This window comes from Leucoraja erinacea, unplaced genomic scaffold (genome assembly GCF_028641065.1).
Source record: "Leucoraja erinacea ecotype New England unplaced genomic scaffold, Leri_hhj_1 Leri_1085S, whole genome shotgun sequence".
NCBI classification, from domain to species: domain Eukaryota; kingdom Metazoa; phylum Chordata; class Chondrichthyes; order Rajiformes; family Rajidae; genus Leucoraja; species Leucoraja erinaceus.
This window is the reverse complement of record NW_026575325.1, coordinates 1-15000: the sequence shown is the minus strand read 5'-3', so window position 1 is coordinate 15000 and position 15000 is coordinate 1. Positions and strand designations below refer to the sequence as shown.

General features: G+C 47.9%; 1 long non-coding RNA gene across 1 annotated transcript; it reads right to left on the bottom strand.

Moving 5' to 3' along the window:
- Positions 1 to 7165: 7165 nt before the first annotated feature.
- LOC129715268 (uncharacterized) lies at positions 7166 to 13008 on the bottom strand. Its single transcript, XR_008726469.1, has 4 exons — positions 12232 to 13008; positions 11099 to 11163; positions 9527 to 9565; positions 7166 to 9105 (listed from the first exon to the last, which is right to left on the bottom strand). It is a non-coding gene; the product is annotated as an uncharacterized LOC129715268 (long non-coding RNA).
- Between the last annotated feature and the right edge of the window lie 1992 nt (positions 13009 to 15000).

The window sequence follows — 15000 nt, the reverse complement described above, 5'->3', positions numbered from 1 at the left end:
GCTGCACCAAAAAATCCCAGAATATCATAAAGGACATTTCCCACCCCGGACACTCCCTGTTTGAACTGTTGCCGTCAGGCAGACGGTACAGATCTACAAGGACAAGGACAAACAGACAAACAGTTTTTACCCCACTGCTATAAAAGCACTAAATGTAGCCGCCAAGGAACGCAGAGGCGATACAGACTAAGGGACTGTGGTAACTGTGGAATCGACAGAGGGATGGAGGGTTGGGTGTGTATGCGTGCTTTGTCCGTGATATTTATTTAGTTGTTTATCTTTAATATTTTATCTTGTATGTATCGTTAGCTTTTAGAAATGTTTGAATGCTGCACTGACTGGCTGACATTTTAAATTTCGTTGTACATGGTCCATGTTACAATGACAATAAAGAAACTATTCTATTCTATTCTATTCCCTCCCTGTTGGGTTCCAGTACGTGTGTAGACCAGTCGTGGTTAGTACTGGAACGTGTGTTATTCGTGTTTGAATAAAGACTTAGTTAAAGGACTATGGACAACGTCTAGTTTCCTTTAGATTCAGATTCAGATTCAATTTTAATTGTGTCAGACCCAACGAAATGCAGTCAGACCCTGTAAATCTGCGCCTCTGTTTATCGGGTTTTATTTTGTTTATTGTGTGAGTGTGTGCAAGGATGGCTTCATCGTGTCGCAAGCCTTCCCCGTTAGTTTTTGATGCCGACATCGCGGAGCGATGGGAGACGTTTGTAATGGGCTACAATCATTATGTGAACATCGCACACCACAATGACCCTCCTGCTCTCAGGGCATCCTTGCTGCTGAATCTCGCTGGACCTGATGCCATGAGGAGAGCTAACTCGTTTGAATACCGTCCAGCGGTCCTGGATGCGGCTGACCAGATTGTCGAGCCTGCTGAATCTCCTAACGACCCAGCCTGTCTACTGAGAAAGTTCACGGAGATCTGTGACCTGCCTTCCAATCGCATTTTGGAGCGAACACGTTTGTTTTCCCGCAAACAACAACCTGGGGAGCCGGTGGAATGTTTCATTGCTGACCTCCGCCACCTGTCGCAGCGATGTCGTTTTGGTGAGTTGCGTGATGAGCTCACGCGGGATATATTGGTTAATGGCCAGAAGCTGCGGTCTGAGTTAATGAATAAGCCCATCCATGCCGCCCCGGCCCGTTTGCAGCGGATCAAGAGAGAGAGTCAAGAGTCAATTTAATTGTCATTTGGACCCCTGGAGGTCCAAACGAAATGCCGTTTCTGCAGCCATACAATACACACAAATAGACCCAGACACAACATAATTTACATTTTACATAAACATCCATCACATAGCTGTGATGGAAGGCCAAAATAAAACTTATCTCTCCACTGCACTCCCCCCCCCCCCCCCATGTCAGAGTCAAAGTCAAAGCCCCCGGCTGGCGATGGCGATTGTCCCGCGGCCATTGAAGCCACGCCGGGTGGTGCGAGGTCGCACACCGGGTCTTGATGTTGGAGCCCCCGGTGTGCGCTCGCAGAGTCCCGCGGCCGTTCCAGCCGCGCGGGGCAATGGTGTCAGGCCCCGCTCCAGGAGCTCTTCAACCCCGCAACTCGGGCGGGGGAAGTCGCCGTTGCGGGAGCCCCGAAAAGCGGTCTCCCCCAGGGACCCGCGGGCTCCCGGCGCCGCTATCCGCAGACCCGCAGCAGCCGCCTCCGACTCAGCAGCAGCAGCAACAGCGGCAGCAGCAGCAACAGCGCTCCTCCACAGCTCCACCCGCTCCGGTCTCGGCCAGCTCCGCGACGGCGACGGTGAGTCGTAGCACCTGAGTCCCCGGCTTCTTCCTGTTGGAGGCCGCTCCTCGTTGCGGCCTCAACGACATCTGAGACCCGACGAGAAAAGGTCGGGTCTCCAGTGCAGGGAGAGATTCAAAAGTCCCCCCCCCCCCCCCCCCCCCCCCCCCCTCCCCCCACCCCCACCCCCCCCCACACACACCCCAAAATAAAATAACAAAAAACTACATAAAAATGTAGATGATGTTACAGCTGCAACGTTTTGAGTTTGACATAGTGTACAAGAAGGGCACGGAAATGCATGTTGCCGATGCCCTGTCGCGGGCGCCTCTGTCCTCTTGTGCCCAGCATCTGAAGAAGGGTTTCGGCCCGAAACGTTGCCTATTTCCTTCGCTCCATAGATGCTGCTGCACCCGCTGAGTTTCTCCAGCTTTTCTGTGTAACATCCTTATGAACAATCTGACCTGCACATCCTCAACGTGAATTTCGTCCCGTCAAAGCAGTTGCAGACTTTAATCGAGCACACCGCTGCTGACTCTGACTTGCAGCAGCTGTCGGCTGTTATTTTGCGTGGTTGGCCCTGCAAACCACACTCCCTGCCTGCTGCCGTGAGGCCGTTCTCCCTGGTCCGGGACGAACTCGTGCTTCGGGATGGCATTGTCATTAAGGGTCACAAAGTGGTTATTCCTGCCTCGCTGTATGATGCCTATTATTCTGCTGCTCACTCAGGGCATCCGGGTGCGGACGCTACCGTTGCCCATGCCCAGGGGCAATACTATTGGCCTGCTATGGCCAAGTACATCAAGGCTTGGGTTGCTGCGTGTGCTGAGTGTAACTCCACGGCCCCTCACCATCAACGCCAGCCCCTGCTACAACAGCCGGCACCTGACATGCCCTGGTCTTCGCTGGCCGCCGATATCTTTGAGTGGCGTGGGAAGAACTATCTGGTACTTGTTGACTCATATTCATCTTGGTTTGATGTGGACCTTCTTCCCACCATCACCTCGGAGATGGTCATCAGTAAGCTGCGCCGACACTTTGCCACGTTTGGATCTCCAGTGAAGCTACAAACTGACAACGGCCGGCAGTTCACTAGTGCTGAATTCGCTGCCTTTGCGACTAAGTGGAACTTTGCCCACTACTCCATCTGTCTCCTCAGATCCTGGTGAACTTCTACCGCTGCACCATCGAGAGCATCCTTACCAACTGCATCACAGTATGGTATGGCAACTGCTCTGTGTCTCCGACCGGAAGGCATTGCAGAGGGTGGTGAAAATTGCCCAACGCATCACCGGTTCCTCGCTCCCCTCCATTGAGTCTGTCCAAAGCAAGCGCTGTCTGCGGAGGGCGCTCAGCATCGCCAAGGACTGCTCTCACCCCAACCATGGACTGTTTACCCTCCTACCATCCGGGAGGCGCTACAGGTCTCTCCGTTGCCGAACCAGCAGGTCGAGGAACAGCTTCTTCCCGGCGGCTGTCACTCTACTAAACAACGTACCTCGGTGACTGCCAATCACCACCCCCCCCCCCCCCCCCCCCCGGACACTTATTTTTTTTTAATTCAAATCGTTTGCTATGTCGCTCTTCAAGGGAGATGCTAAATGCATTTCGTTGTGTCTGTACTGTACACTGACAATGACAATTAAAATTGAATCTGAATCTGAATCTGAATCTGATACACTAGCAGTCCGGAGTTCCCTCAGAGCAACGGGCTGGCAGAACGTGCTGTGCGCAGTGCTAAGACTTTGTTGGAGCAGTCTCGTTTGTCAAACTGTGATTTCTACCAAGGACTTTTAAATTTGCGTAATGTTTCTAGGGATGGGGTTTTGGGTTCTCCTGCTCAACGGCTCATGTCTCGTGTCCTTTGGATTTGAGTCTAGGAGCAGAGAGGTTCTACTGCAGTTGTACAGGGTCTTGGTGAGACCACACCTGGAGTATTGCGTACAGTTTTGGTCTCCAAATCTGAGGAAGGACAATATTGCCATAGAGGGAGTGCAGAGACGGTTCACCAGACTGATTCCTGGGATGTCAGGACTGTCTTATGAAGAAAGACTGGATAGACTTGGTTTATACTCTCTAGAATTTAGAAGATTGAGAGGGGATCTTATAGAAACTTACAAAATTCTTAAGGGGTTGGACAGGCTAGATGCAGGAAGTTTGTTCCCGATGTTGGGGAAGTCCAGGACAAGGGGTCACAGCTTAAGGATAAGGGGGAAATCCTTTAAAACCGAGATGAGGAGAACTTTTTTCACACAGAGAGTGGTGAATCTGTGGAACTCTCTGCCACAGAGGGTAGTTGAGGCCACTTCATTGGCTATATTTAAGAGGGAGTTAGATGTGGCCCTTGTGGCTAAAGGGATCAGGGGGTATGGAGAGAAGGCAGGTACGGGATACTGAGTTGGATGATCAGCCATGATCATATTGAATGGCGAATGGTGCAGGCTCGAAGGGCCGAATGGCCTCTACTCCTGCACCTAATTTCTATATCTATGTCCTCCGCCCACCCATGCCAATCTCTCAGCAGTCGCTGATCCCTGTGGTTTGCCCCCCTGATGCGGTCCACCGCCGTATTTCTCAACGCCATGAGATCCAGCGCCGGTCCCATGACAAGTCTTGTCGTCCTTTGCCCTCCCTCTCCGCGGGCCAGGTGGTTCGTATGCACCCACCGGGTTTTCTAAGCTTGCTACCAGGGTCTCTTCCATACCCCGCAACACTGCTCTCTCTCCCCATCCCCGCACTCGCAACAAGGGCCGAGTCCCCCTAGTCCTCACCTTCCACCCCACCAGCCGTCACATACAACACATAATCCTCCGTCAGTTTCGCCACCTCCAACGTGACCCCACTACTCGCCACATCTTCCCATCTCCCCCCATATCTGCCTTCCGCAAAGACCGCTCCCTCCATAACTCCCTTGTCAATTCTTCCCTTCCCTCTCGGTCCACCCCCTCCCCGGGCACTTTCCCTTGCGGCCGCAGGAGATGCAACACTTGTCCCTTTACCTCCCCCCTCGACTCCGTTCAAGGACCCAAGCAGTCGTTCCAGGTGCGACAGAGGTTTACCTCCATCTCTTCCAACCTCATCTATTGCGTCCGCTGCTCTAGATGTCAGCAGATCTATATCGGTGAGACCAAGCGGAGGTTGGGCGATCGTTTCGCCGAACACCTCCGCTCGGTCCGCAATAACCAACCTGAACTCCCGGTGGCTCAGCACTTCAACTCCCCCTCCCACTCCGCCTCCGACCTCTCTGTCCTGGGTCTCCTCCATGGCCACAGCGAGCAGCACCGGAAATTGGAGGAACAGCACCTCATATTCCGTTTGGGGAGTCTGCACCCCGGGGGCATGAACATCGAATTCTCCCAATGTTGTTAGTCCTTGCTGTCTCCTCCCCTTCCTCAGCTCCCCCTGCTGTCTCCTCCCATCCCCCAGCCTTCTGGCTACTCCTCCTTTTCCCTTTCTTGTCCCCACCCACCCCCGCCCCCGATCAGTCTGAAGAAGGGTTTCGGCCCGAAACGTTGCCTATTTCCTTTGCTCCATAGATGCTGCTGCACCCGCTGAGTTTCTCCAGCTTTTTTGTGTAACCTTCGATTCTCCAGCATCTGCAGTTCCCTCTTAAACGCTGCCTGACCCGCTGAGTTACTCCAGCGTTTTGTGACCATATTCCACGCTCAGGGATGAAAGTTCCCAATAACAGCGCCTCCCACAGCGGTCCGGTACATCGGACAACAGCGGCGATCACTGGAGAAAGGTTGCTACTGCAGGGACAGGTACAGAGTGCTGGAGTAACTCAGCGGGTCAGACATGCAGCATCTCCGTGGAGAACGTGGACAGGTACAGAGTATTGTGTGGAGTTCATTACCAGAAGATTTGCGTTTAGTAGCAAGGAGATCCTACTGCAGTTTTACAGGGCCCTAGTGAGACCACACCTGGAGTATTGTGTACAGTTTTGTCATGTTGGCCTTCATAACAAGGGGAGATTAGTATAGGAGCAAAGTGGTTCTACTGCAGTTGTACAGGGCCCTGGTGAGACCACACCTGGAGTATTGTGTACAGTTTTGGTCCCCTAATTTGAGGAAGGACATTCTTGCTATTGAGGGAGCCCAGCGTAGGTTCACCAGGTTAATTCCCGGGATGGCGGGACTTCATAAGCTGAGAGAAAGGAGCGACTGTGGGCTTGTACACTCTGTGGAGTTTAGAAGGATGAGAGAGGATCATATTCAAACATATAAGATTGTTAAGGGTTTGGATACGCTGGAGGCCGGAAACATGTTCCCGATATTGAGGGAGTCCAGAACCAGGGTCCACACAGTTTAAGAATAAGGGGTCGGTCATTTAGGACTGAGATGAGGATAAACATTTTTCACCCAGAGAGTTGTGAATCTGTGGAATTCTCTGGCACAGAAGGCAGTGGAAGTCAATTCCCTGGATGTTTTCAAGAGAGAGTTAGATTTAGCTCTTAGGACTAACGGGAGCAATGCATAATTGGGGGGGGGGGGGGGGGGGGGGGCAGAACTCGGGTACAGATTTTGGAGCCCCCTGTACACAAGATTGTTAGATTTTCTGCCACAGAGGGCGGTAGAGGACAATTCACTGGATGAATTTAAAAGAGGGTTAGATGGAGCTCTAGGGGCTAGTGGAGTCAGGGGATATGGGGAGAAGGCAGGCACGGGGTACGGATTGTGGATGATCAGCCATGCGAATAGTGGTGCTGGCTCGGAGGGCCGAATGGCCTACCACTGCACCTATTTTCTCTGATTCTCTGTGTCTATCATGTTGGACATCGATAGGTTTTTGCCAGGGCCTATTTCCGTGTTATGTGGCTCCATACAACATCTGTGCCGTGGGACTATCATCTACTATTCACGGGGTGACGTGCGTGCGGCGACAAGCTGTGTATGGCTATTGCGATACATTTCATAGAAATATAATACTAATAATAATAATAATAATAATAATAATAATAATAATAATATTACATTTTATTACGGACTCAAGGTCCAGACAAGGGGAAACATTACATTAAAAATGCATTGCATATTAAATATCACAAAATACATATAAAATCTTGGTATATCTATCTATATATCTATAAAAACTCTGGGGCTATCCGTCCGGCTGCCGACCGGATCCCTTCCTGCCTTTCGATTCGTTCCCGATACTCGCAGATGTCCAATCGGAATGGATGCATTTGCATGTACTGCTGCCGGCAGTAACAATAATAATAATAATAATAATAATAATAATAATAATATATTTTATTACGGACTCCAGGTCCAGACAAGGGGCAACATTACATTAAAAATGCATTGCATATTAAATATAATATTATATATTAAATATAATAATAATAATAATAATAATAATAATAATAATAATAATAATAATAATAATAATAATAATAATAATAATAATAATAATATCTTTATTTGTTAAGCACCTTAAAAAACAACCAAAGCTGACCAAAGTGCTGTACAGAAAAAAAAGAAAATAAGCAAGACATCATAAAACAGGCAGAACAACAGAACATACAGCTAACACGAGGCGCATAAATTACATACGAAAATCCAAACAACAAATTAAAATACATAAAACACGAGTACAAACCACGCAGCAAAACCAAGCAAATAAAGTAAATAAACAATTCAACACCTCACTGGTCTACAAAGGCCACGGAGAATAGATATGTCTTCAGGAGCGACTTAAAAACAGCTAGAGAAGGGGCCTGTTTAACGTGCAGAGGCAATTCATTCCACAATCTCGGAGCCGACACAGCAAAGGCACGGTCCCCTCTGAGCTTCCGCTTAGTCTTTGGCTCAATCAGGAGCAGCTGATCATCTGACCTGAGAGAGCGGGAGGGTGTATAAGGGTGAAGAAGCTCAGATAGGTAGGACGGGGCAAGACCACTTAGGGATTTATATTTTATTTTTTATATTTTATTTTATTAGAAGTAAGTACAGTCATATGGCACCAAAGTGCCTAATATATATTTTCATAATACATTTTATGTACAACTTTTTTTTTTTTGTTACATTGAAAAAAGATGAGAATAAGAAAAAGAAGTTAGATAGTAAAGGATAGAAAGATGTGAAATATATAGTGTGTGAAGAAAGAAAACGAGTAAATGAAGAAAGTTGAGAGAGAAAATAGTGAAAAGAAAAGGAGATCATTATTTATAGTCTTGACCAACCCTCGTCCAGTCCTGAAATGCATTTCGTTGTCTCTGTACTGTACACTGACAATGACAATTAAAATTGAATCTGAATCTGAACAGTTATTTTTTACAATTGGGTTGCACCATATGATTCCAAAAAAACGACGAATGGAGACCAACTCGTTATGAATTGGTCTGATTTATCCATTAGGAGGAATCGCATTTCCTCAAGATGAGCGGTGTCCAACATACTTGCAATCCACATTTTAAGCGTTGGTATTGATGAACCCTTCCAAACCATTTCGGGATTTAAAAGTAAATAAAATAATTTTAAAACGAATCCTATACTGAACAGGCAGCCAGTGGAGAGAGGCCAAAAGGTGTGAAACATGATCATGCTTTCGTGTGCCAGTCAAGAGACGAACAGCTGCATTCTGTACCATCTGGAGACGGGCGATGGAGGACCGACTAACCCCCAGATACAGTGCATTGCAGTAATCCAGCCGGGTGGTAACAAAGGCGTGGATTACCGTCTCAAAGTGCTGCCTCGACAAAATCGGCTTTATTTTTGCCAGCTGCCTCAGATGGAAAAAAACAGATTTAACAACAGCCCTCACCTGACAGTCAAATCTAAGCTCAGGGTCCACTTTAATCCCCAGGTTCGTGATGTTAGGTTTGAGATATGCAGACAAAGAGCCTAGATCAACAGGGGGGGCCCAGAGGTGCCACCAAAGATCATTACCTCCGTCTTGTCATCATTAAATTTTAAAAAGTTCAGTGACATCCAGGCCTTTATGTCACTAAGACACTCAAGCAAGAGCCCGACAGAGTGTACACCCCCCTTTCCAAGAGTCACATAAAGCTGACTGTCATCAGCATAAAAGTGGAATGAAATCCCGAAATATCACAAAACACATACATATAAAATCTTGGTATATCATTTATAAAAACATCATAATTTATATATTGTTTTAAAAACACAATACATGGGGAGAAGGCAGGAAAATGGGATTGGGAGGCAGAGATCAGCCATGAATGAATGGCGGAGTAGACTCGATGGGCCGAATGGCCTAATTCTACTCCAATAACTTGTGAAATTGTGACCTTGTGAGCCTTGTTGATATAACGAGCTGATCAATGGGCCGGCCCGGCTACCTCCGTAGTTCACTGTATACTGATCGATCTTCCAGCTTCAGACCCTGTTGGAAATGAACACATCGTTACAGACAAATATGGAGAGGGCTAGACTATGGTGCAAGGCAAACACCTTCCACCCAATCTGCCGTACAGGTACAAAGTGCTGGAGTAACTCAGCGGGTCAGGCAGGCAGCATCTCTGTGGAGAACGTGGACAGGTACACAGTGCTGGAGTAACTCAGCGGGTCAGACAGGCAGCATCTCTGTGGAGAGAAGGCATGGGGACATTTCGGGGCGAGAGCTTTCTTCAGCATTTTACGTCCATCTTTGGTTTAAACCAGCATCTGCAGTTCCTTGATACACAGTTCGGATGGAACCCGTGTGTCTGGCGCTGTGAGGCAGCAACACTACCCGCTGCGCCACCGAGCCGCCTTTGACCGGGATCATTTACTTCAAACGAAATCAACAAAAATAATGAACTTACCATATAGGTGGGGTCTCCCTCTGGTGCGTGAGTGGCTCCCTGCAAGATTAAACACAATACCGTCTGAATTACATGCAGGAATGAACTGCAGATGTTAGTTCAAACCGAAGATAGACACAAAAAGCTGGACTATCACAGCCGGACAGGCAGCATCTCTGGAGAGTAGGACATGGTGATGTTTCGTATCGAGACCCTCCTTTAGACGGGGGAGGTTGTTGAGGCTGGGACTATCTCTGTCCCACCCTCTCCCCAGTCTGAAGAAGGGTCTCGACTCGAAACGTCACCCATTCCTTCTCTCTAGAGACGCCGCATGTTCCTCAGAGTTACTCCGGCTTTTTGTATCTATCCACCGTCTGAATTGTATTTGATATTCACAGAGCCATGCCGCACGGAGACAGGCCCTTCAGCCCCACTGGTCGATGCAGGCCAAGACTCCCCCATCTAATCCACAGAGGGTGGTGGGTGTATGGAACGAGCTGCTGAAGGAGGTAGTTGAGGCTGGGACTATCCCGACGTTTAAGAGACACTTGGACAGGTAAATGGTTCGGACAGGTTTGGAGCGATATAACCATATAACCATATAACAATTACAGCACGGAAACAGGCCATCTCGGCCCTACAAGTCCGTGCCGACACAACTTTTTTTCCCATTAGTCCCACCTGCCTGCACTCATACCATAACCCTCCATTCCCTTCTCATCCATATGCCTATCCAATTTATTTTTAAATGATACCAATGAACCCGCCTCCACCACTTCCACTGGAAGCTCATTCCACACCGCAACCACTCTCTGAGTAAAGACGTTCCCCCTCATGTTACCCCTAAACTTCTGTCCCTTAATTCAGAAGTCATGTCCTCTTGTTTGAATTCCCTATTCTAAAAGGGAGAAAGCTTGTCCACAGATCCCTCTCATCATTTTAAGGGCAGATGGGACTAGTGTAAATGGGGTCATGTTGGCCGTTGAGGGAAGATGGGCCGAAGGGCCTGTTTCCACGGTATGGGACCAACGAAGATGGGACTAGTGTAGATGGGGCATGTTGGCCGTTGTGGGCAAGATGGGCCGAAGGGCCTGTTTCCACGGTAGAGACTCTCTAACTAGGGCGCTCAGTTCACAGTAACTCCGTGCATTTCAAGAATGTTTTTATCAGTCAATGAAAGTAAGCATGCAGGTACAGCAGGCAGTGAAGAAAGCCAATGGCCTGTTGGCCTTCATAACCAGAGGAGTTGAGTATAGGAGCAAAGACTCCTTCTGCAGTTGTACAGAGCCCTAGTGAGTGTGTATATATAAGCACTGATCTTGTTTACTTCTGTGATGTACTATGTTTACATATTCTGTTGTGCTGCAGCAAGCAAGAATTCCATTGCCCTATCAGTCCTTCTGAGGGAATGGGATTCATAGATTCTCCACCAGTTGGTGAGGAAGTTGAATGTGTCTCACAAAGGAATCAGATAAGGAAGACCGGTGTCCCGAGTGCATTACTGTTGACAATTCCAAGCACGGTTCCACCACCCCACTGTCACCTTTCACAAAATAACAACGCTCATCTCATGAAAGAAAACCCGGTACCAACCTGATCTTTACCCGGGATATTCTCATAGTTTGCCATTCCGTCCTCGGCATCTGTGGCCGAGGCAGCTGCAGAAATGAAACAACGCGTTCAGTCACGAAGTCAAGGGCACCAGAATCATGTGTCCGGCGCAAAGGAAGAATATTCGGCCCGTCTCCACTGTACTAGCTGCCAAGTGTCTCCAATTCCCTCCCCGGTAATGGACCCATTATCCCGTGAAAACAGGACTAGCAACTGAGATCAGATGAACGTCTAAATAACGCGGACTTCACGTTTCATCAGCTGATATTTCCATTCGCAGCTCACACTATCTTGAGTTGAACAGGTGAACTTGAAGTGTTCCGAGGATAGGTCCCGGCTCGAAGCGCATCTCCAGAGATGCTGCCTGACCCGCTGAGTTACTCCAGCACTTTGTACCTGTCCACGTTCTCCACAGAGATGCTGCCTGCCTGACCCGCTGAGTTACTCCAGCACTCTGTACCTGTCCACGTTCTCCCACAGAGATGCTGCCTGCCTGACCCGCTGAGTTACTCCAGCACTTTGTACCTGTCCACGTTCTCCACAGAGAGGTGCTGCCTGCCTGGACCAGGCTAGACCCGCTGAGTTACTCCAGCACATCACAGCTTAAGCATAATTCTACACAGTTCCACTTGTGGTGAATTAAACTCTCAACTAAACTTCAACGAACAGAACAAGTGTCTGGGTTAAAATCCACCGTCTTAAATGCAAATATCTACACTGGGCGCCGGTGTCATCATATCAAATCCAACTAACACAGGCACTTTCCCTCCACTCAGTGACAGGGCAGTTGAGAATCTAAAGGTCATAACTTCATGAGTGATAGAAGCAGAATGAGGCCACTCGGCCCATCCAGTCTACTCCGCCATTCAATCACGGCTGATCTATCTCTCCCTCCCAACCCCATTCTCCTGCCTTCTCCCCATAACCCCTGACACCCGCACTGATCAACCATCTATCTATCTCTGCCTTAAAAATATCCACTGACTTGTGGCCTCCACCGCCGTCTGTGGCAACGAATCCCACAGATTCACCACCCTCTGGCTAAAGAGATTCCTCCTCATCTCCTTCCTAAAGGAACGGCCTTTAATCCCGGGCCTCACTCAGAATTAACTCACTCTGTCCCCTTGGACTCCTGTTCGCTTCGTATTTCGTCCCAGGTTCGGCTTTCGGCCTAAATAAATACATACAGGAAACAACGTCAACTTATAGGTTAGTTCAGTTGAAGAGATACAGCGCGGAAACAGGCCCTTCGGCCCGCCGAGTCAGGGACTATCCAAACAAGTCTTGGACAGGTATATGTGTAGGACAGGTTTGGAGGGAACGCGAACAGGTGGGATAGTTAGATAGTTAGATATAAAATTATAAAAGGACTGGACAAGCTAGATGCAGGAAAAATGTTCCCAATGTTGGGCGAGTCCAGAACCAGGGGCCACACACACAGTCTTAGAATAAAGGGGAGGCCATTTAAGACTGAGGTGAGGAGAAACTTTTCCACCCAGAGAGTTGTGTGAATCTGTGGCCATTTGGGACTGTGGTGAGGAGAAACTTTTCCACCCAGAGAGTTGTGTGAATCTGTGGCCATTTGGGACTGAGATGAGGAGAAACTTTTCCACCCAGAGAGTTGTGTGAATCTGTGGAATTCCCTGCCACAGAGGGCAGTGGAGGCCAAGTCACTGGATGGATTTAAGAGAGAGTTAGATAGAGCTCCAGGGACTAGTGGAATCAAGGGATATGGGGAGAAGGCAGGCACGGGTTATTGATAGGGGACGATCAGCCATGATCACAATGAATGGCGAACGGTGCTGGCTCGAAGGGCCGAATGGCCTCATCCTGCACCTATTTTCCATGTTTCTACTGGTGTAGCTGGGACATGTTGGCTGGTATGGGCAAGTTGGGCCGATGGGCCTGTATCCGGGCTGTATCATACTATGACTTTATAACTCTAAGTCTTGCCTCCCACCCCCTCCCCCCCACCACAGACACACACACACACATCTCAGATCACCTATCCATATTCTCCAGAGATGATACCTGACCCGCTGAGTTACTCCAGCTTTTTGTGCCTTGTCTATTGGGAGTGTTCAGTTCAGTTTAGTTTGTTGTCATGTGTTCAATAGCACTACCAAAATGCCTGAAGCGGAGTCTTGCTGGATTTTTTGCAAGCACCGACTGATGAGGCAAAATGAAGGGAATGCATCAAAGAACATTCCTCCCCAGTGTAGCGAGAATGCATCTACCGCCACTGCCCCTGGGTCTGGTTCCCATGCAACATACTTTGGTAACTGGTGATCGAGCCTAGATGCAAACAAATCGATATCTGGCGTTCCATATCGAGCAACAATGTAATTAAATACTTTATGATCCATTCTGTGTTGTCATTACATTTCGTGACCTGATGGCCGCCACCATATTAAACCTATCCTGGAAAATTGGCAGCTGAAATTCAAATGCTTATTTCGATCCACCAGTGCCAAATGAGGTTAGCTAAATTATCACCGATTCCACCCATGTGATTAATATATGCCACCGCTGTAGTGTTGTCAATCTGTAGTTGAACATGCAGATGATGCATGTTCCCACAATAAGCTTTTAACCCATAGAATACTCCCAGCATCTCTAGGTAGTTAATACCATGTAACTGAAGAATTGGTGACTCATGCACATCCCATCTGCCACCGCAACTAGAGATAATATTAGTAGCTCCCCATCCTTGAGCACTAGCATCAGTTTGTAATATAACTGAAGGTTTGCTAACCAAAATGTTACTGGAGCAATGCCGAATATTGGTCGTCCACCATTGTAACTCTGATATAGCTTCAGCTGGTAACCGCATAGGTCTGTTAAAATGACCTAAATTGTATTTGAGTGCTTGCTCCTTTGCACGTTGTAAATTTTGATAATGCAAAGGCCCAAATCGTGCAGCTGGAAAAACTGCCACTAATTTGCTAATTACGCTGGCTACTTGTCGAGGTTGTTATAAGCTTCTATTAATTCTAATCTCTTGCCCCAGAGCAAAGTCACAGACATATTACTGGAGTTAATGATAAATACCAAATAATCAATAACTCTAGTTGGTATCAACTTGGATTTAACTGGATGGATGAGAAACCCCAACTTCTCAAATGTGTGTTTTGGGGCTGAAACAGCTAATTTACCTAATGTCGGCGTTTTTCCTATGATTAGGATATCATCCAAGTAGGCAGAGAATTCCACAGATTCGCAACTCTCTGGGTGAAAAACGTGTTTCCTCATCTCCGTTCTAAATGGCTTACCCTTTATTCTTAATCTGTGACGCCTGGTTCTGGACTCCCCCAACAATTTTCCTGCCTCTAGCGTGTCCAATCCCTTAATAATCTCATGTGTTTCAATAAGAAACATCTTCTGTAGTTGTATAGGGCTGTGGTGAGACCACATCTGGAGTATTGTGTCTCCTAACTTGAGGAAGGACATCCTTGTGATTGAGGCAGTGCAGCGTAGGTTCTCGAGATTGATCCCTGGGATGGCGGGACTGTCATATGAGGAAAGATTGAAAAGACTAGGCTTGTATTCACTGGAGTTTAGAAGGATGACGGGGAATCTTATAGAAACATATAACATTATACAAGGACTGGACAAGCTAGATGCAGGAAAAATGTTCCCAATGTTGGGCGAGGCCAGAACCAGGGGACACTGTCTTAGAATAAAGGGGAGGTCATTTAAGACTGAGGTCAGAAAAAACGTTTTCGCCTAGAGAATTGTGAATTTATGGAATTCGCTGCCACAGAGGGCACAGTGGAGGCCAAGTCAATGGATGGATTTAAGAGTGTTCGGTTAGAGCTCTAGTGGCTAGTGGACTCAATGGATATGGGGAGAAGGCAGGTATGGGTTATTGATTGGAGACGATC